Here is a 21570-nt window from a genome sequence, read left to right as displayed (position 1 = left end):
CAGCCCTGGTTCCAAATCCTGTAGACCTTGACCGCTGTCCCTCGCCTCTGGCAGGTTTGTGGGGGAAGAGGACGGCTTCAGTTTCAGACGTGACGAGTTGGTGATGCCTTAGGGCATGTGATTGGTTGTTCGGAAGTTCAAGAGCAAGGTCTGTGCGTCCTCAGCTTCCTGGAGCAGTTCCAGGCTCTGGAATAGCTGGGTTTGCCCAGAGCCGGTGCAACGTGAGGAATAAAGGGCTGGAAGCAGAGCAACCAGTGAGAGGCAGGAAGGAGCGGCGGAGTGGTCGCTGGAAAGTCAGAGAATCCTGATAACCAGGGCGCAAAGAAGGGGCCGATGAGAATGTCCAGGGGTGCAAGACGAGGACCGAGAGACGCTGTGGGCTGGAGCAGTGGCCGCCCAGTAGGTCAGAGGGAACTGGGCAAAAGCGACTTCAGTTCCGTTGAGCGGCGCATGTGATCAAATCATTTCAGGCACAGATTTGAATCCGTGTCTCCCCCAAGGAACCCCGTCTCGTCCTCGTGTCAGGTATTTTAGAAAGAACATCAATTTTTAGAAAAAACTTTGGTAGAATGTATAACCCTTGCAACCGTCTTCAGGTGGGCACGTCAGTGGCTTAAATGCATCCACAAGGCCGTGCGAGCACATAGTTTCTAGATGGTGGTAAATAACTGGGTGGGAAAAAACTGAGTCGGAGGCAGATCAGTCGTGGGTTTTTTCTTGAAGTCGCCTGAAATAGCACATTATCTTGGCTCAGGAGCTGGGGGTTCAGCTCGGCAGTTGAGTCAGGGATGCAGTTTTGTCCCCCCGGGGATGTCATGCTGCTCACGCACAAGGCTCGCGGTGCGCCCACCCTCCTCCTGGTCCACACACACGCGTGGTCACGCGCCAGCAGCTGGAGGGATCCTGGAGAGGGTTCAGGGTTGGATGGAAGGAAGCCCCAGCACTCGCCCCGTGTGCCCTTGGGCAGAGGCTTCAGACTCTAAATCCGTTTCTCTCCGTGGAGACGGTGCAGCGGGGCGAGCGGATGAACGGGACAGCGGCTGTAAGCCACGACGGTCCGGAGGTGTGGCGGACGTGCGTGTTTGTGTGCGTGCTTCTGGGTGTGGGGCGGCCCCCCTTCTGCGAAAAGCAGCAATCCTGCGCTGGGATCACCCACCCTCTCCTCTTCCAAAGGCCCCCGGGGGAGACGTCCCTGAGCTCGGGGCCAGCTGGCGAGGCGCTCAGGCCCGGGCGGGCCGCTAGCCAGGGGTCATGTAGGAGAGTGACTGGTGGGGCAGCTGGGGGTACGAGTCTGCTTCGTAATCCTTTTTCCAGTGGCTGCTTCGTAAATGATCTGTCCCGTGACATCCAGTCAGAGCTCCGTCGACAGCACTTCGAAAGTCAGGGCCACTTGAGGGGCAGGAGAAGCCACTAAACCAAAGGAAAAGTACCCCTGGACCAGCCACCCGTGGGGGCCTCAGCTCTTTGGTGGGACCCTGGTACCTGGGTACCCATCATGCCCAGAACATTCCACTCACTGCTGGGAAGACCCAAGAAGAGAGGACACTGGTGGCATTTTCAAGATCCGTCTTACATGCATCCCCCCAAAAGCGTTGCCTGTCCTGTCCCTGGACTCAAAGTGCAGAGGCTCCGAGGGGCCCCTGCAGGGAGTAGAATGTGGGGTGAACACGACTGATCCACGCTGAGAACCATCATCGGCCTCCGCGCTGGGGTGCGAGAGGGCCTGTCCTTACTGACAGAGGGGCAGGGGCTTGCTGGGGGCCCTCAGCCCCCGCCCCGGTCATTTGCTGGAAGTGTGTCTTTGATGTCACTCGCCTGGACAGATGGACGGAGGGTCACGTCTTTCCTTTTAGAGGAAACTCTGGACAGCCCGGGTGTGCGTGGTTAGAGACGAGCTGGGAGCCTTGTGTCCAGACCTCTCTCGCCTCCAGCGTGCGCACACCCGTGTGTGGCTGGTGCTGTGCAGCTGGGCGGGGTCTTTTTTTTTTTTTTTTAAACTGAGCAGTGTCTCACTGTTGAGGAGTGAAGAGGAGAGGCTGAGGGGGTCGTGATGATGGGTTGTTTTTTCAGTTGAAGTGTAGCTGATTGTCTCTTGCTTTTTAGGGCTGCACCTGCAGCACGTGGAAGTTCCCAGGCTAGGGGTGGAATCAGAGCTACAGCTGCCGGCCTACACAACAGCCACCGCAGTGCAGGATCCAAGCCTTGGCTGCAGCCTCCACCACAGCTCACGGCAACGCCGGATCCCCAACCCACTGAGCAAGGCCAGGGATCGAACCTGCCTCCTTGTGGATCCTAGTCGGGTTCATTACCACAGAGCCACCATGGGAACTCCTAGTTGATTTTCAACACTGTGTTAGTTTCAGGTGTTCAGCAAGGTGAATGCTCTTTTTTTCAGATTATTTTCCATGGTAGATTATTACAAGATAGTAGTATTCCCTGTGCTGTACAGTGGTCCACGCTGCTTTATTGTACGTGGAGGAGCGCGTATCTCTCAGTCCCACCCTCCTGATTCGTCCCTCCCGTCTTCCCCCTTTCGTGACCTTCAGCTTGTCTTCTGTGTCTGTGAGTCTTGTTCTGGTTTTATGTATAGATTTACTTGTATTATGTTTTAGATTCCGCTTGTAAGGATTGCATGTGATCTTTGACTTATTTTACTTAGTATGAGAATCTCTGAGTGCATCCATGTTGCTGCAAATGGCACTGTTCACTCTTTTTTACGGCTGAGTCGTATTCCTTTGTGTGTCTACCCCATCTTCTTAGTCCGTTCATGTGTGGGTGGACATTTGGGTTGTGTCCATGCCTTGGCTATTGTAAATAGTGCTGCTGTAAACATAGGGGTGTCTGTTTCTGTTGGCACATTAGAGCTTCCATCCTTCCTGGGTATATGGGATTTTGCTGGATCACATGGCAGCTCCGTATTTATATTTTTAAGAAATCTCCGTACGTTCTCCACAGTGGCTGCACCAGTGTACATTCCCAAGAGGGCAGGAGGGTTCCCTTTTCTCCACACCCTCTCCAGCTTTTGTTTTTTTGTAGACATTCTGATGACGGCCATTCAGGCGGTGGGAGGGGATAACCTCATCGTAGTTTGGATTTGCATTTATTAACAATTAGTGATATCGAGCCCCTTTTCGTGTGCCTCTTGGCCATCTGAAGGTCTCCTTTGGAGAGGTGTCTGTTTAGATCTTCTGCCCAGTTTTCGATGGGGTTTGTTTGCTTGTTTGTTTTGATGTTGAGCTGTATGTGCTGTTGGTATATTTTGGAAAGTAAGCCCCTGTCGGTTGCATCGTTTGCACATCTTTTTTCCTCGTGTCCTCAGCCTGGTCGTTGCTCTGGGCTGCTGTACACATGCGGTGACTTCCTTCTCTGGCTCCTTTGTCCAAACCACTGTTAAGCCTGCATCCGTGCAGCTGGGCATGGTGGCCTTCAGCCTTTGTGAGCCTGAGTCTAGATGCGAACACGGCTCTGGAATCTTAGGTCCCCGCCAGGTTCCGGGCTGCTCACCGTGGCAGCCCAGGTGAGGCTTGTGTTAAATGCAGAGGGTCTTCGGTGACACGAGGGCATAAAACTTAAAAGTGCCTGCGGACTTCCAAGGGCTCGACTGCAGGCGACCAGTCCCCCCCCCAACTCAGGAACCTGTGTTCTGGCGTCTAGCATCCAGCCCAACCTGGAGACCCCGCTCTGTCCTCACTCCCACTGGGAATGAGGCTGGGCTGGTGGCTCGGCTCCGCTCTGCCCCCACCTCCCTGTCCCTTTCCTGGATCAGCCACTTCTCTGGCCTCGTTGTCTAGCGTCCTGAGGTCCAGATGCTTTTCCAGGACTGCCTCTGCCCTCCCACCCAGGAGCCTGGCCTCGGGCAGGTGTGGCCTCTCCACAGGGAGTCGCCGTGGGAGCTGGACAGGGATGCCGCAGGGGAGGGGCTGGGCCCCCGAGGGACGTGGGTGCCGATGGTGCCTGGGCTTTGCTCTGCAGGCAGAGGACAGCATTGCTGGCCTTTGAGAAGGTGTCTCGTTCTGTGTTGGGAGAGAGCTCTGGGGGTACCTTCACCTCCCGCGGCAGCTGGGACGTGGGGGTGCCTCACTGTTCTAGTTCTAGCTTGTTCTAACCAGTTTGAACCAAAACGTCCCCTTTGTCCCAGAGGCATCGCTGGGAAAAGTTCATTGGAAAACCGATCGTCCAGATACGGCCTGTGAATAAAACGTGGCAAAGTCATTCCTCTTCTTGGCAGTTTGTCCCAGAAAAGAGCACCTTCCAGAGTCATCCTTCAGGCTCTGTCCTCCGTTCCGCGAGGCTCCAGGATCCCAGTTCCGGGCGGGGGTCGGGTCGTGGGAGGAGCTTTGGTGGGAGCCCTGAGTCCAGGGCGCCAGCTCGCCCAGGACGCTCCGATCGCGTTCTTTAAAAGGGTATCATTGCAGCACGGAACCCGGCCCGGGGGTCCCAGAGGGGTCAGACCCTTTGTCCTTTGTGATTGTCACGCAGAAACCCCCGAGCTCGTCTCTGACATTCGTTTGTGGGGGTCCTTTACTTCCCATTTCCTCTGGGGGGGTCTCAGTGGGGTCTTTCACGCTCTCCTCAGGGGTTGACTGCTCTCTTGCTGTTTTGCCAAACTCTCCTTTCTGGCATTTCCCGTCCACCTGGTGACGGCAGGAGCGAATGTTGGCACGGCTGGCCTCTCCATCCACGTCCGCGCAGGACCGGGGGCCGGGGGCGCTGGTGGCCGGGGGGCGAGCAGAGGCTGTGCCGCCCTCCGCAGACGGCAGACGTCGCTGTGTCCCATCCTCCTTTGTCAGGGCTGATGAGGCGACTCAGGATAGAAGAACGATTGCAGCTTTCAGACTCTTACCTTCTGGAACGTTCTGCCGACCTCTGGCGGCTTCAGATGTCGGGAGTTATTGCGAGCAGCTTGTGAACATGCACCAGAAGAATTTGAGCAAAGGAGTGTTGTTGCGTGTCTGAATTATGGAGAAGAAAATAAAGTAGGAAACACGTGCCTTTATTTTCTGTTGCACGTGAGCCTGTGGGATGAAGCCGGTCGGTCGGCCCTCATCTGTTCCCGCAGCGGTTCAGCCCAGAGTTGGAATGTTCCCGCCTGCCTGGCGCTCGGACACCACCTCATGTGGCTGTGAGCCAGGGCTGGGGGACTGAATCTGTCATCCTAGTTCGTTTTAATTAATCCAATTTAATAACCCCATCTGGCAGTGGCCACTGGGTTGGTTACCGCCAGAAACATGGCATTAAATCATCTCAGTGCAATTTATTTCACCAGCTCCGACCTCTGCTGAGCTCTGCACCCCTACCCAGCTGCCCTGCCCAGTGGATGCTCCACCTGGCTGGCTGAGGGCTTCTCAGGTGTAGTGCGGCCGAAACAGGGCTCTGGTCCCCACCCCAACCTCAAGCCCCTCCACCCAGTCCCCCCCTGCAGTGGCTCCAGGCAAGCGTCCAGCCACTTTCTCCCCTCCCACCCCAGCCCTTCAGGTCAAATGCCGAGGCCCGGTTCCCACCTGCCCTGCTGTCCAAGGCAAAGCCCTTCACTCCTGCCTGGACACCTGCAGTGGCTCCTGACCCCTGCCCGCTTCCTTCCCAGCCGCACAGCCAGCTCTCCATCTACACCCAGGGCGCGTTTATTCACTGTGAGCCAGACCTTGTCCTCAGCTGCACACCTGCTCTGTGAGGTGGCAGTCATTTCACTGCAAAAGCCTGGAAACCCAGGTTTAAATAGAGGGCTCATTTATTCTGCCCTCACTGTAGTCCAGGGCTGGCAGGGACACCCCTGACCCTGGGTCCAGCCTCTCCCATGGTGCTAATCCAGCCATCACGGCCACCCTGAAGCTCAGAGGTGCCCTTCGGGTCACTTCTCAGAGGCCGTGGGTTCCACATCTTACATCCCAGTAGAACCTGCACCCACTTGGTTGCAAGGAGGCCTGGGAAATACTGTCTCATCCTGAACCTGCAGAAGGGGCGGGGGTGCTGGCAGGGGTGACCCGTGGTCTTGGGCACACCCCCAGTGGCTTTCGTTGTGCAGCTCAGACTCCTCGCCGTGGCCTGTGGGTTCCTAGAGGTCTGACCCCGCCCCCCCCAACCTCACACCCTGTGCCAGCCAAACTGACCCTTCCTGTTCTCTCCGGGCCATACCCTCCCTGGTCCCTGGGCTCGTTCATACCACCCCTGCCCCCCACCTGAAATAGTCCAACCCCAATTATTCAGGGACCACCTCCCTTTTCCCACGCGCCTGCCCCTCCCTGGGGATAGATTGATTTGTCTGCATCTCCATGAACGCAGCCCCCTGCCCGAGAGCAAACGCCCCCTTCTCCCCCGTGTCCCCCAAACCGCAGGTTGTACCTGGCACAGACATGTCTAAACACCGTCGGATGAGGGGTGGTTTCATGGGACGTGATGAAATGTGGGCAGCACCGCTGCAGAGTGGATGTACATGAAGGCTGGCACCTTGGTCAGGGTGCCACCTCCTGAAGATGCAGGAGAAGGGAGGGCCATGGTTCTGTGGGCACCATCAGTAGGAGAGGGAGTTCGCTGGGATTCCTCGTGAACCAGGCAGAACTCAGCCGCGTGCTGCCCTCCGAACCACACGTGGGAGGTCAGGTCCATTCACACTGCTGTGCAGCCATCACCACCCTCCGCCTCCCACTGAAACTCTGTCCCCATTAGACACGGAGGCCCCTGCCCCCCCGCTGCCGTCTCTGTGCCTCTGACCCCTCTGGGGACCTCGCGTCAGTGGAGTCACACGGTACTTGTCCCTTTGCGTCTGGCTTGTTTCACATATCACAGTGTCCTCCAGGTTCATCTTGTGTTGTAACGTATCAGAGTTGCCTTTTGAAGCCTGAGTAATATTCCAGGGCGGGTCAGACGGCATTTTGTTCTTCCGTCATCCATCCACCGGCACGTGGGGTGCTCCACCTTCCGGTTCCTGTGAATGAGGCTGCAGGGAACGTGGGTGTGCAAATATCTCTTGGGGACTTGCTTTCGGTTCTTTGGGGTGTGCGCCCAGGAGTGTTATTGCCAGTATATGGACTCACTTTCTTTATCTGCAAAACAAAAGGGCTGGCTCTGAGCCCGGGGCTGTCTGCAGGGATGCAAGGCCCGGCTGCCGAGGAGGAGGGCCCGCGGGGCTGCTGTGGCCGGCGTGCCCGTCTCCTCCGGGCACTAAGAACAAGGCTGTCTTAGAAGAACCCCGAGCTGCCCTCGCCGCTTTATTTGGAGCCCCTCCCCCGACTTTCCAAACAAGCGGACTTTTTAAGGAGGAACAGGGAGGCGCCAGTTACAGATGCCCCCTCACCAAGTTCCTGGCTGTTGGCTTTGTTTACAGCTTCTGAGCAGCAAGTGAGTTTTTCTCTCTGCTCTCTGTTTGGCTGGGTGCTCGTCTGCCTTCCTGCAGGGCCTCCTCGGCCGCCTCCCCACAGCCTCCTCTTCTGCCTCCCTCCCGTCACCCCTCTGGTCCCTTTCCAACCTCAGGGGAGCTTTCCAAGCCTTGGTGGCATCAACGTTGTGTTTCCAGCTAATGTCGAGCTGGGTCATTTAATGCATCCATCTGGCCAGGTAATTAAAGACCCAGGAGGAATGCGGAAAGATGCGATTTGCCGAGCCTGTCGAGTCTTCCTCTTCGTGACCCGCAGGGACTGATGTTTGATGGGGAGCTGGGAGAGCCGGGTCACGTAGCGTGCAACGCATTTAATTTGGCAGCATCCTGCTTGAATGCCGAGCTGGGGCACCTTTTGCAGTCTCTTGGTGGCCTGGTGGGGTATTCTGCGGGTGTTGTTTCGAGAAGGTGAGCTGAAAAAACTTAGCGACCAAGTCTGCCCTCAGGACAGCCCAGCTGTGCTTTGTCTCTGTCCTGGCAGCAGAGGCTTCGTGGGGGAATGTTTTGTTTTGAAGACGGGGGTTTGTCTGGGGCCAGGAGCAGGCACGTGTGTTCAGCAGCATGACCGGGAGGACAAGGATGCCCTAAGCCCTGGCCGTTTCTTTCGACCTCAGAGGACTTTGCTAAGGAAGCCACAGACTTTCAGGGAACCAAGACGACTGGGTCCCCGGGGAGGGACAAGTGGAGTCTGTGATAAACGGCGCATGTGTGAGGTTCACTGAAGGCATCCGTGTTTTGGAAACTTTTGCTTCCTTGGGGGTAAAATACACTGAGCCTAAGATTCACCATCCTAACCGTTACAAAGCGGTCAGCTCAGTGGCATTCGGGGCATTTGCTTCGTTCGTGTCACCACCATGGTCTCAGAACGTCTTTCACGCAGAAATGCTGTCCCCATGAGACACCAACCCCTGGCCCTCCTCCTCCCAGACCCCGGCGCCGCCTTCCTCCCCCGTCTCTCTGACGCCGACGGCTCCAGGGACCTCATAGACGTGGAACTGTCTAGTATTCGTCCTTTTTGGCTTAGTTCTCTGAGCATGATGTTGTCAGTGAGAGTTCATCCCTGGTGGAGCCTGGGTCAGAATGACCTTCCCTTTCCAGGCTGACCGACCCTCCATCGTGTGGCTGGACCCGTTCGTTGATCCATCACTCATCAGTGGTCACCTGGGCAGCTCCCACTTCTGGACCAGTTGTGACCGATGCTGCTGTGAATGTGGTGCACAGCTGTCCGTTCCAAGCCCTGCTTTCCGTTCTTTTAGGTATAGCCTCTGGAGTGGAGGCGTTCAGTCCTCTAGTCTTGAGCCTTTTAAAGTCACCAAATTCTTCGGAGACAGTCTGGTCTGACTTGCCACAAGCAGATTAAGTGTCTGCTGATGTTTTTTTCACGGAGGAAAAACAGAAGGCAAAGGCAATGATCACTATTTATGAATTTGATCATTATTTACTAATTAAGTAACAAGCGTTGAACAACGTGGTGTGATGATGAAACCAGAGGCAGTGGCTTTTCTTTTTCTTTTTCTTTTTTTTTTTTTTTGGCCCCACATGCAGCACGTGGAAGTTCCCAGTCCAGGGATCGAACCCAAGCCACTGCAGTGACAACCTCAGATCTTGAACCTGCTATGCCACGGGAGAATTCTCAGTGCTTATTTTATGTTTTGTTTTCTTTGTAGCATTTTATACACAATGAAACATGTTTCTTCCTGCTGCTAGAGAAATGTGCTTTTTAACTGATTTTCCTACTGATCGGATTTTAAAGCATCTACCACATTCATAGTTTTCACTTACCTATATTTTTTAAAAATTAAGAAGCCATTAGAGAGAATGCTTGTTTGAAGTGGATCTGATGGATGAAAACGTATTATTGTAAAGTCAGCACATGGTGGGAGCTTCTGTTTTTTAGACACGGGGCACCTGCTTTGCAGAGATTCACCTCTGGAATGTCTTTATAACCGTGAGCTCTCTTGGTGTGCTGATCCTGAATTCAAGGTTCAAAAACTGGATTTACACAAAGTGTTTGTGTCTCTGCTCAGGAGAGTTCACATTCAACGTGCATTAGCTGTCAGAGGGCCAGATGGTAAATATTTTAGGCTTTGGAGGCCATATGGTTCCTCTCGTAACTGCCCTGTCCTTGTGGCAGGAAAGCATCCACAGACAACATGTGAACAGATGGATGTGCCAATAAAACTTTATTTACAGAAACAGCCCCTGGGCCGCATTAGCCCATTGACTAGAGTTTGACAGCCCTGTGCTGGAGGACTTTGCTGGTTGGAAAGGAGGACAGTGAAAGGAAGCCCTGGTCACACCGTGCCTTCCAGGGGGGCCCCCGGTCATGTCCAGGCGAGGATGGGTGGGGTGGGGGAGGTGCCGGGGCACCCAGGTCACCGCTCCCCGGGCTGCTTATCTGCCTCCGTCATGGGGGTTTGAAGTGGCTCTCAGGGAGGACCTTCTCCTGCTGTCTCCCCGCCCCGTGGTTACGGGAGCACAGCCCAGTGTGGGAGTTCGGTCAGCAGCATCGTTCCTGGGCTGATGCCCGGCGCTGCTGCCTTCATCTGACGTCTCCCAAACCTGCCTGACTTGCTGGGCTTGGGCGAAGCGTTCCCTCCGCCGGCCTGCGCACGCACGTGGGAACTGCCGGCAGATCAGGCTGCTCCGGCCCGGAACCTGTTCTCTACGAAGTGTGTCTTGGGCAGACCTCCCTGGGGATTCCTCTTCTCTGACCCCCTCCACCGCTCTCTCATCCTGTGCGCCCCAGTTTTCTCTTCCTCCTCCTCTTGCTCACATGTGGGTATCCGCCCCCCCATCTCTGTATCTCTGCCTTTCTCTCCCCCCACCACCCCATCCACAGAGTTTCATTGATCCTGTTCTAAGATCCCTGACTCCGGGGAAATGCCTGCACGTGTTTCATCTTCCCTAGAGAGCAAAGCTGCAGGAAGCCTTTGCAGCTCTCCAGCCGTGTGCTCAGCGGGCCCCGAGCCTACCCAGCCCAGGACTTTGGTTTGTGTTGCGCAGTTTCTGCTTCGAGCCGGGCCCTGAGCTCGGGGCTTTGGGCTTGTCCACAGGATGATGTAGAGCAGGGCTGGAGTTAGGAGGGGAAGCCCAGTCCCCAGGGGAGGGAGGGATCGCCGCGTGCCCGTCCCCACAAGGCGCCTGCCTCTGTCACCCAAGCGAAAATTTCCAAAGCCAGGTGGAAATGCTTCCCCACCCGAGGCCCTGCAGGTACAGCACCTCCAATTTGCAGCGTGGGTGGTGATCTTAGTTCCCTGACCACGCCCCGTGGCATGAGAACAGAGTCTCATCCTTGGCAATGGGAGCACTCCCTGAACTGTCTCAGGGAGCATTGGTGACTCTTAAGGTTTATAAATGACCCTCAGGAAGGTAGGCCTTTTTCTCCATCTGGTGGATCCTAAGACTTTTGCCAAGGGGTTCCTGTCATGGCTCAACATTGGTGAGGACCCAGTGTTGTCTCTGTGAGGATGTGGGTTCGAGCCCTGGCCTCGCTCAGTGGGTTGAGGCTCCGGTGTTGCCGTGGGCTGCGGTGTAGGTCGCAGATGCGGCTCGGATCCCGCGCTGCTGTGGCTGTGGTGTAGGCTGGCAGCTGTAGCTCCGATTAGAGCCCTAGCCTGAGAAGCTCCACATGCTGCGGGTGCGGCCCTAAAAAGCAAAAAAAAAAAAAAAGACTTTTGCCGCGAAGAAGGAGTGTGTTTGGTGGGAAGAGACCGCGTGCCGTGGGCAGGGGAGGACTGTCTGCAGGGTGGCCCTGTCTGCACTCCGAGTGAGGATGGGCTGGTGTCTGGGTGCCGGGCGGGGGGACCTCCAGGGAGCCTGTGGGGGACGTCGCCGGCGGTGACGGGCGGGCGGGGGGCCCGGGGCAGCCTGTCCTCTGCAGACAGGCCTGGCTGTCCACGGTTCAGCCCCTGCATCGTGCTAAACTCTCTGAGCCAGTGAGTCGTCAGGGGTCGCCCTCAGCTGGGACGGGGGCGGAGGTCAGAGGTCAGAGAAGATGCACCACAGAAAGGAAATGGAAGCTTCTCCAGGGGAACTGAGGCCTGCGGCCCGAGGAAGAGCAGCAGCCGCGGTCACTCGGTAACTTTCTTTCAGATGCCCCTCCAGCCTCGTGGTGTGCTTGCTGATACCCAGGTCCCCTCAGCCCTGACCAGCCGTCCAGGCCCTCGCTTGCCGGGGCGCCTCCTCCTCCGTCCACGTGCACCTCCAGGTTCTGCCCGTTCTCAGGCCCCTCCTCGTCTCCTCCGCACGCGAACCGTCGAGGGCCTGCCGCCGTCCTTCTGCAGGGGCTGCACTGACCTCTGCACTGCCCCAGGCTTTGGGCACGGCCGCCTGCGCCAGCACAAAGGGCCCTTTTCTCTGCAGCTCCCCCCCAAGCTGGGGGGGGTTGTCTCACTGTTCTGAACCCCTGCCCGGCTTTACCTTCGCCCTCCGCACGGGCAGCGTCCTTCCCTCCTGCCGCCATCACGGCGAGTGTGGCCCCGTCGTGCTGGTCCCAGGGACCCAAGACCCGGGGTGCTCCGTGAGCCGCAGTCGCACGCACCGTATCTGATGGACACGAAAGTGTTTGTGCTGTGAGTGAATGAATCAGGGGTGGCTGAGGGTCAGCGGACATTCCTGCCCTCCGGCAGATGGGAGGGCTCCTGAGACAGGAGGATTTGGTGCCAGGGAGGCTAGCAAGAGGACGCACAGTGACCGCAGTGGGGCCGCAACGGATGCAGACGGGGAGGTGGCGGGGCCAGGAAGGCGGAGGGAGAGGGCGGAGGGAGGTCCCCTGTGCGCCTGGCCTCTCTGCGTCTTGGCACAGCCGTGGTTACGTGACTCACTCACGTCAGACAGTGGAACGAGGAGGCGGCTGAGGCTGGGAGTCCAGCCTTCGCCCCGGCCTCTCGCGGGCGGGTGCCCATCTGGAATGACTGCACAGGGAGCCTTTGTCCTCCGAAGCCAGCGCCAGCATCGACTGCCGGGCTCTTACTGGTACAATTGTTTCGTCAAGGCTGCCGGGTCTCTGTCACCCCAAGTGCAGTGTGTTTTTCCAAAGAATCACGTACGGCTACAGAATACTCAGCGAGGAGCTGTGAAGGAGGCTTCCTGATGCCCGCTAGAAAGGGAATGGAAATCCACCTGGCCCCAGATGGATTCATTTCTGCTCTTAAAATTCCTAGTGTGTCAACTACTTGAAAGGCAGCTCTGAGTAAACAGACGGGCCTGTGGTTTCCTCTAAGCGGGTTGTTTTCATGAGAACGGAGGCGCTTGATGGGCATCAGTATGGGCAGCTCTTCTCTCTGCCCCAGGAAACCGGAAGCTGGCCTTTGCCAGTGGATACCTGGTGTGTGTGTGCAGCTGCCGTCGTCACCCGGGATCCGTGTGCAGGGCAGGGTGATTGCCTGGAAGGGGCCCCTAGGGACTTGCTTGTTCTGTCGTGTTTGATGCCAGCCTGGTGCCCTCAGTGCTCAGCTGTGCCACCTGCGCCCTGGAGGCTGACGTGCACGGAGCAGGGGACGGAGGCTGCAGGAAGTAGCTTGGGCCATAGGACCGGGTGGTTTCTCCCCCACCGAGTCCTCTCTCCGCCCGTGGTCCTGGCCTGGGCACTGGCCCCAGGCTTGTGTTGGTCCCCAGTGGTGGAGCCCGCCAAGCGCCCGGCCCCTGGGAGTGAAAGGTGTGCTGGACGTATTATTGTGCATAACTGCGCTCAAAAATGGAAACGCAGTTAGCTTCCCGAGGGCCGGTGGCTGATGCTCGCTTTCAAAACACAAAACGTGTTCTACCCGATCTGAGAATTCACCACCTCCCGCAGCCATTGCGGAAAGCGCTGTTTGGACCGAGCGGTGCACCTGAGCTGGGAGCGTGGCGGTGGTGACTGGTGCCTGGCGTGGCGAAAGCAGCTGTCAGCGAGCCCATCTTCTCTCAGCCTTGCTCTTTGGGTTTTTTTTTTTTTTTTTTTTTTTTTGCTTTTTTTCCTTGTAGCTTCTTGTCATGGAGAGTCTCACTTGTTGCTGCTGCTAAGATGATTCTTCCTTCAGGCAGGCTTTTCGGGGTGAAATAAAGCACAGCTGTGATTTTCCTCCCTGCTCTCCTCTCCCCACCAGTATCTCCATCATTCATTCTCTGGTTTCCTGTGCTCCCGCTCAGCCATTGTGAACAGCCCGCCCAGCCGGCGAGATGCCAGATGCCATCAACTCTCTTTAGAAGTGGTTCTTTTTTTTTTTTTCTTTTCTTTTTGCTATTTCCTTGGGCCGCTCCCGCGGCATATGGAGGTTCCCAGGCTAGGGGTTGAATCGGAGCTGTAGCCACCGGCCTACGCCAGAGCCACAGCAACGCGGGATCCGAGCCGCGTCTGCAACCTACACCACAGCTCACGGCAACGCCGGATCGTTAACCCACTGAGCAAGGGCAGGGACCGAACCCGCAACCTCATGGTTCCTAGTCGGATTCGTTAACCACTGCGCCACGACGGGAACTCCTAGAAGTGGTTCTTAAAGCCCCCGGCTACCACCTGCTCCAACCCAAGCCTGTCAGGGTCCTGAAAGGTGGCGGTGGGGAAGGCCGGGGTGTCGGCTCCATCTGCAGCTCAGAGAGGTTATTCCGGCCAAGGTCGCGCTTGTCTTAGTGGTGGCTCTTCCACTAAACCTGCCTCCCGCCGTGGGCTCTGGCTGCGTTCCGTGCTGGTTCACGTGTGCAGAGCCTTTTCTGCAGCATGTCGACTCCCCGCCCCTCCCGGGCTGGCCCGTCCCATCCTCTGCCCTGGAGAAATCTAACCATTGTCACTTTTTTCCTGGCTGGCTTCCCCCCACTTTTTGCCTTTTGTTTTGTTTTCTTTTCTGGCTACCCCACAGCCTGCGGAGTTCCCGGGCCAGGGGTCAGATCTGAGCTGCAGCATGACCTTAGTTGCAGCTGTGGCAACGCTGGATCCGTAACCCACCCCCCCGTGCGGGGCCGGGGATGGAACCTGCGTCCCAGCGCTCCCACGACGCCACCCAGCCTGCTGTGCCACAGCGGGGTCTCCCGCCCTCCTCTTCTAGGCTCTGGCTTTCCGTTTAAAGACCGTCCCAGTTCTGTTCCACCCAGCTTCACCAGGCACACCCTTGCCTCTGGCCAGTCCTCTCTGGGCCTCCCGACTTCCCGTGGTCGCTGCCGAGTCCACGGCTGTGCCTGTATCGCCACTGCCCGTGGAACGGCTGCTTTCCCTTCCAACCGGTGGGAACTTACCCGTGAGATTCCGCTCCGTGTCCACGGCTTCCCGAGACCTAGATCACGGTTCTGGTCTGCGCCGACCCCCACCCCAGCTCCTCCCGATGGTGCCGGCCCGTCCGTCTGCATCAGAATGCTTGCCACACACCACGGAAGGGCCAGCGTCACCCTGGGTGCAGAGGCGGGAAAACGCACACAAACACACACACACACACACACACACTCACGAGTACTTCTGAGGCTGGCGGAAGGTATGAATACTGTGCTTTTTAGAGGAGTGGGTAAAGGTGGGCCTGTTTGTGCTGGTTCAGACTTAGGTCTCTGTCCAGTGGGAGACTGTTCCGTGTGGTGGTCGAGAGCTCGGATTCTGCAGCCGGGGGACTGTTGCCAGGAACCATTGTGTGGCCCGGGGTGGCTCTTAGCCTCTTGTTGCTCGGCTTCCTCATCGCAAAGACAGAGCTGATACAGCCCCTGCCCCGAGGGTTAACTGAGTGACGTGGGACGTGCTTTGGGGTGAGCCTGGGAGGCGCCAGGGAGTGTTGGCTGTTGTCACATCACCTCCAGTGCCATCTCCTGCACGAAGGACAGAAATCGCGAGGTCCCATCTCCCAGAGGGGCACGTCAGGTGCTTGGTTGACACTGGGGTCGGGGGAGCAGAGATATTCAGCCCCCCGGCTTCTCACTGCCTGTGCTTCAGAGCTGGTACTTCAGGGCCTTCCTACGCCTGGCACGGCGCTGTTGCAGAGGGACAGTGTCCGCAGGTGAAACAGCGGAGGATGGCCGTGTCAGAGTCCCCAGGACCACCCCTGGGACTGAGGGTTCACAGACGCAGCATCTCAGCATCCAGTTTGGCCGGGATTTATTACAGGAAAGGAGACAGAGCCAAGTCTGCCCAAGGGCAGAGTTCGGGGGAAGCCGGGCCCAAGCTCCTGCGGCCTCTCCCCGTGGTCACACCGCTGCGGGCTGTGACCCCGTGTGAGATGGTGTCTCCCTGGAGACCGTCTGAGACCGGGAGCCAGGACTTCCATTGGAGCCGGTCACGGGCCCCTCTGCCTGACACGGACCAGCCCCCAGGCTTGCAGAAGGAAGCAGGTGCCCAGCCTGAGCCACCCTGACCACGTGTGGGTCCCTTGAGCCAGGCTGGTGGGTCAGGGACCCGAGGGACAGCTCCTGAAACCCAGGGTCCCGGACCCCGCCCAGCCGACCCGCGAGGAAGCCTTTCCAAGGAGAGGGGCCCTGGGCTGCTGCGCGGCCTCCCGCGTGACGTGGGCACGTGCACAGCGGCAAGCTTTTTGAGTAAGGGGACTTTGAGGGGCAAAAAGGAAATCCTTCCCTTCTAGCATATTTGAAGCACTTCGCACAGGCGGTGGTGACATGACAGGAAATGCTGGGACATTCGAGGCCAGGAAATTGGGAGGAAAGGCCAATCCGAGTTTGGAAGAGCATTTTTGCCCTAAACCCTCCCATGGTTTCTGCACCTGCCTTTTGCCCCGGCCCTGCGACAGCCACAGCCCGCTGAGCGAGAGGTGGGACCACGTGCCTGTGACGAGAGGAGGGGCCCTGGGGTCACGGGGCCCCAGGTGACAGAGCCACAGGTGACCTGTGCCTTGGACGGCACGCCCCACAGGCGTGAAAACAAGGCTCAGGGTGGAGGCCCCTCCCGCTGTCCCCTCCCGCCCTGCCTTTATCGTACCCTCTCGGCATCACGCCCGCCCCACACTGAGCTGGGCAGGATTCTGCACGTGACTGCCAGGAGGCACCTGCAGGGGGGCTGCTGGTGTGCTTGCCGTCTGCACCCCTCATTGTAGACTCCCCGCTCCTGCCACCTCTCGCTGCGGTCACAACCTGCATTGAAGCACCCAAGGGACACGACTGGCCGGCCTGGTTGTTGTGTGTCCTCTCTGACCGGAGACGAGGTTCGTCTGCGCCAGACGCCTGGACCCTGACATCTTCCGCTCAAAGTTCCAACTGTTTCAGCTTCTGCCAGGCACGCATGCCCGAGAGGCAGAGCTCAGACTCTGGACCCGGCCGGCACGTTCAGTCCCAGCTTCCGAGCACAGACGAGGACGTGGTCCTCAGTTTCCTCATCTGTACAAGGGGAGAAGGGCACCCACTTCCTTAAAGGAACTACCGTACGTCACTGGTTTTGAATGCAATCCCCCCCCACCACCACCGGTACACAGGCATCTTACGGTCGATGCCCTGTCAGAGGTTAACTGGCAGCTTTTTCTTTCTCTCTGTTCAGTAGTGGTGCCTCCTAAAATCGATGGCATCATAGATCAGATAAAATACTATAAAAAGCACATAGCACTTAATGCTGGCAGGGACCTCGGCTGTTCCCGCTGTTATCAGCAGGGCTGCCCCTCCAGGAAGGAGACAGGCTGGCATTTGTTGTCTGTGTTGGGGCATCTAATTGTCAGAACTGACAGACAAAGATTCTCATCCCATGTCACGGCTGAGCACGGCGAGGCTTGGGACATCCAGGCCGCTCACCTGCCCTTGCAGAGCGAGGAGGGGGCAGACCCAGGAGGCTGCAGGCCACAACCACGGCCACCAGCTGCCTGCTTTGTATGGCCAGTGAGCTGTGAATGGTTTTTCCTTTTTTCTGCGGGTTGTCAAACATCAAACGAAGTTGAATATTTGGTGATGTTGAAAACTGCAAGAAACGTGAGTGTCCTTGGACTCGGCCCTGCCCACTCGATGATGTGCCTGCTGGTGGCTTTTGCACCGTGGTGCCAGCGTTTGGTGGTCCCAACAGAAACCGCGTGGCCCGCTGCACCTAAAACATTTGCTGTTTGGCTTTTTACGGGAAAAGCTGCTGACGCCTGGTCTGGTTCTTGGCCCGCTGGCCGGCGTCCGATGGAGAAGAGTCTTGTTTGTTTTTATCGTCCACGCCTGGCAGCCACTCGGTCAGCGGCGACTACGTCAAATTTCTGTCATCAGTCCCGAGAGTCCAGAGTAGCTCTTCAGTCGTGCAGGTAACCAGGGCTCCCGTAAACAGCGAAATAAAATGCCCCTCGGCTCAAGGAGGGGAAGCCAGTTACAGAGACTTTCCAGGACGCTTTTCCAAATAATTCGCACTTGTGTTGCAACATCTCTTACAGAGTAAATAAAAGAAGGCAGTTCCCGTAGCACGAGGCAGCTCTCCCGGGAGCCGAGGAAAGGGTGGAGTCCCAGGTAGGAGCTGTTCTCAGGAAATCAAACACTCAGTTCCAAGCCGTCAGCCTTGAAAGGCCCGCCGCGTGGCAGGACCGAGGCTCGGCGGTCAGGAGCCCCTTTGGCAAGTGGGAGGTGTCCGCGGTGTCCTGCTTTGAAGGCCCAGTTGGTTTTAAGGGGTCCATCAAGTCATTGACACGAACCCAGGACTGAGTCTCCCTCCGCAGTAAATGTGTATAAGGCAGACAGGCGTGGGCACCGCCAAGGCCACTGGGGAGCTCACTCAGCCTGGACTCAGGAAGGAACATCCTGTGTTTGCAGCTGCCGCAGGTCTGGACCAGCACAACAGCTGGTGCCCTGGGCAGCTCGCCCACCCGGACACAGCTTTCTCTCGGGCTCAGGGTCCCATGGAGAGAGCCACCTTCACAGCTGTACAGAGAAGGCATCATGAAATCAGAACCAAAGCCAGAGCGCCCTCACCCAACCCCTCCCTGGGAGGGCTGCACGCACCCCCTCTGTCCCGTAAGACGCAAGAGTTTCTCAGGGACCCACTCTGGACACTTCAGGACATGCTTAAGCATTTAAACTGTCTTAACAAATAATTTCCATTTAAGGCATTTCCCGAAAAAGCTTATTTCTGGAAAGATTGCCTGCACTCCTGGATGTGGTTGATAACCTTTGGTTTTGTAAAGGAAGTCAATGGAAACGTTTAAGAGAAAAATTCCCAGCCAAGGCAAACTTAAAAATGGAAGCTTAGGAGTTCCCTGGTGGCCTCATGGTTATAAGGACCTGGCATTGTTGCGGCTGTGGTGCAGCTTCCATCCCTGGTCTGGTAGGTAACAGCAGCATGCCCCAGGCAAGGCCAAAAAAAAAAAAAAAAAAGGAAGCATAGATTCCAGAGTGGTGAGGTTTGGTGGAGCCCCAGCAGTCCACGCTCTGAGTATTTCGTCCTCATCAGATTGGACCGATTTTCTTAGAATGTGCCTCTTTCTGCTAGAAGTGCGACAGAATTAATCGTGGTGACCGGGGCCTGAGTTTTTCTTTTTGTTTCCTCGCGAATCGGGGAGGTATACCTGTATGTGATGAGACGTTCACAAGAAAAAAAGTTGTGTTTAAAATCCGCTAAGAACCATTTCTTGTAGGGAAGCAGTATGGTTTCAACACACAGATGTTTCAAGTATGAAGCATTTCAACAGTTTTCAGGTTCAAATGCTTGTGTAGACTAGTCTGGGCCCCTCAAACTGTGGCCTCTAATTTTAAAGAATCTAAACAGAGGTTTACCCATCATTTCTATTTAGGCAAGTTATACAAAAACTTCTGGAAAACATTCATGACGTGGGCTATCTCTTTGAACAAGGGCTGCAGAGAGGCCCGGGGAGGTGACAGTGATTTCGAAGCCCTGGGCTACCGTCCTTGTTGTCTTGTTTTTGCTGTTCTGTTCTTTTTAATTAGGGCCCCTGCAGGGTGGGAAGCAGGGATTCGCATTTTTTGGGGGTTCTCTTTTGCCTGGACTGTCCCCCTCAGTCTTCAGAAGAGATTCTGGAAGGAGCCTGGAAAGGTGACCAGCGAGGCTCAATCATTCATGGGAATATTAAGAAGGAGGAGGTATTTTCTTACCCAAAGAAAAAAAAAAGTAAACTTCACACTTTCAGTGACAGAATTAGGTTAAAAATAGAGCATCTCTGGGAAAGACCACAGCATTTTAATTAGCTCATCTCTCGGAGCAGTTCTGATGTGTCAGCAGGTTGATCCCGGGGGCGGGGTGCCGGGGAAGCTGCACGCACGCTTTCCCAGGAGGTCTGAGTGAAACTAGGAGCCACGTGCAGCCCGGGCGCGGCTTTGCAGTGTGGAGGGTGCGGCCTCGTGTGCACGCGCGGTTCCCACGGCCGGCTCCCCTCCCGGCCCCCCGGTCCTGCGCCCCCTCTGTGGGCACCCTCCTGCAGAAGGCCCCCCTCGCAGGATTTGTTGGCACTTCCCTGCCATCCTTCAGACTACATGGCCCAACCTTGACTTTTTTCAGCTTCTAATCGCTCTGACCCACTTTCGGTTGCAACGTGGCCAATTTGACAGACATGAAGGCTCCTTTTTAAGCAGTGCTTCTGAGTCTTCTGAAGCTGTTTCGGGTCAGAGACCTTTGAGAATTTGATGAAAACGATGGATTCTTTCCCAGGAAAATGCGTATCGCGTACACACGCGCGTGCGTCCCGTCTAAAGTGCAGAAGATCCGCACACACCCCAGGCACATCCATGCACCCAGGCCGCAAGGACCAGCCCCGGTCAGGCGGGAGGGGCGAGGGCCCGGCGGGGGGCGGACGTGCGTCGCCGTCGCTGGAATTGGATGCAGGACGTGCTGCGGGTCCAGGGTTCCTGCCCGAGATGTGGGGTCTGGCAGGCACTTTGTCCCGATGAGCTAAGTAAGGGACTGATCTGATCCAAACCCTGTTTTCAGAAAATGCCTTTTGTCCAAAAGGAGGGAGGAAGTGGTTTTGCCCTCTGACCCCAGGAGGCCTCCCTCCCTTGCCCACCGCCCTCGGCCACCTTGACCCTGACCCTGACCCTGCTGGAGCCCCGGGAGGACCTGCTCTGAGCACCGGCCTCCCGGGCTGCCGGTGAAGAACGGGGAGCCGGGAGCTTCGGGATGAGGTGGGGACGGCCTAGCCGGACTGGGCGCTGGAGGAAACAGGGAGAAAGACACTGTGGCCACCGTGTCTTCAGCAGAAGGAGAAGTAGTTGCTCTTTTGAGTCTCATTTGAGGTCACGGGACACGGGGGCGGGGGGTGAGGGTTTCTGATCCTTTCATGGCACATGACTAACCTTTAACTGCAAACAAATAGCCGAGTGTCCCCGAGGTGGCAGCCCTGGGCCCAGCCCCCTCCCTGGGGGGAGGTGATGTGGCTGTTTTCCTCCAGGAGCTGCCCTGAGCCTGGGCCCTTAGGCCACGTGCCCGGTCCTGGCCCCTTTCTCAGCTCCGGCTGGGGTGGCCCCGGGCCCACACTGCCTCGTGGGGGTGAGGTGGCCTCAGAGCCGTCTGCGGGTGCTGCTGAGGCCTGGTCCTGGGGCTGCATGAGGCCAGCCTGCAGGTGGTGCCGTCGGGTCTGACTCGCTGATGCCTGAGATGACGGTGATAGAAACTGCTTCAGAGACGAGCGGCACCAGCCCGACCCCAAGCCCATCTCGAGTTGCTCATTTCTGGACTGTTTGCAGCATTTTCTCGGGGCAGCGTGCACGTTCTCTGAAGCTCTGCCCTCATCGGGAGTCGCGGGCTGGCTGGACGACAGCCACGCTTGCATGTGAGTGGGGGCTGCCCCTCTGCTCCTGCCGAGGCGCAAGCGCACCCCCCCATCCTCCTGGGGGGACAGTGGCCACGTCGAAAACCCCAGTGACCTTGAACCTTTGTGTTAGGGACGGAGTGGGAGACAGAGGCCCCTTGCTTCTCCTCAGTCCCCTCCCGTGGCTGGGATCCCTCAGCCCGAGGTCCACGGTGGCCTCTCGTGGGAACAGGCTCTGGGGCTGAGTGGTCAGCCTGGTGTTGGGGGCGGGGGGTTGCTTGGGGAGGGTCTGGGTGAGTTTGGGGGACTTGAGCAGTTGTGGGGCTCTATAGAAGGGTTTTTCTCGAGCACCAGCTAGTTGAGAAGTTAATCTTTAGACTTTGCCAGTGGTAATAATACCAGAGGTATTTGCCGAGTCAGGAGGGTACTAGACGGTCAACACACAGTCACCTGTCCCCACACAACGCCGTGAATTAACATTTTCCACCAGTTCGCTGAGGTTCCCAGAAGAATCCGGGATAAACACGTGCATTATAGGCCTGACGACTGTTTTTTTAATGTTTAAAAATTTTCTGGTAAAAA

The 21570-nt window shown here is 57.0% G+C and overlaps 1 protein-coding gene and 1 long non-coding RNA gene across 10 annotated transcripts in view; both read left to right on the top strand.

The window, feature by feature from the left end:
* SLC22A23 (solute carrier family 22 member 23) overlaps positions 1-21570 on the top strand; it is a 143291-nt gene that overhangs the window by 47851 nt on the left and 73870 nt on the right. Inside the window, exon 1 of one of the 9 annotated variants that reach the window (XM_084967233.1) lies at positions 7127-7335. The exons of 6 other annotated variants lie outside the window; for them this stretch is intronic. The gene's annotated coding sequence lies outside the window, so the exon portion shown is untranslated. Of the gene's footprint in view, positions 1-7126; positions 7552-21570 lie in introns of those variants that run through there. 2 more of the 9 variants (XM_084967232.1, XM_084967228.1) reach the window with 2 other exon arrangements.
* Positions 13298-19314, top strand: LOC146401138 (uncharacterized). The gene is made up of 2 exons (XR_014809527.1): positions 13298-13483; positions 13630-19314. It is a non-coding gene; the product is annotated as an uncharacterized LOC146401138 (long non-coding RNA).

Source organism: Sus scrofa, chromosome 7 (genome assembly GCF_054392235.1).
Source record: "Sus scrofa isolate SSC_HxYL_T2T_F1_AM1 chromosome 7, Sscrofa_HxYL_maternal_Yorkshire_Landrace_v2.0, whole genome shotgun sequence".
Classification (NCBI taxonomy): domain Eukaryota; kingdom Metazoa; phylum Chordata; class Mammalia; order Artiodactyla; family Suidae; genus Sus; species Sus scrofa.
The sequence above is the reverse complement of the archived record's forward strand: the minus strand, read 5'-3'. Positions and strand labels throughout refer to the sequence as shown.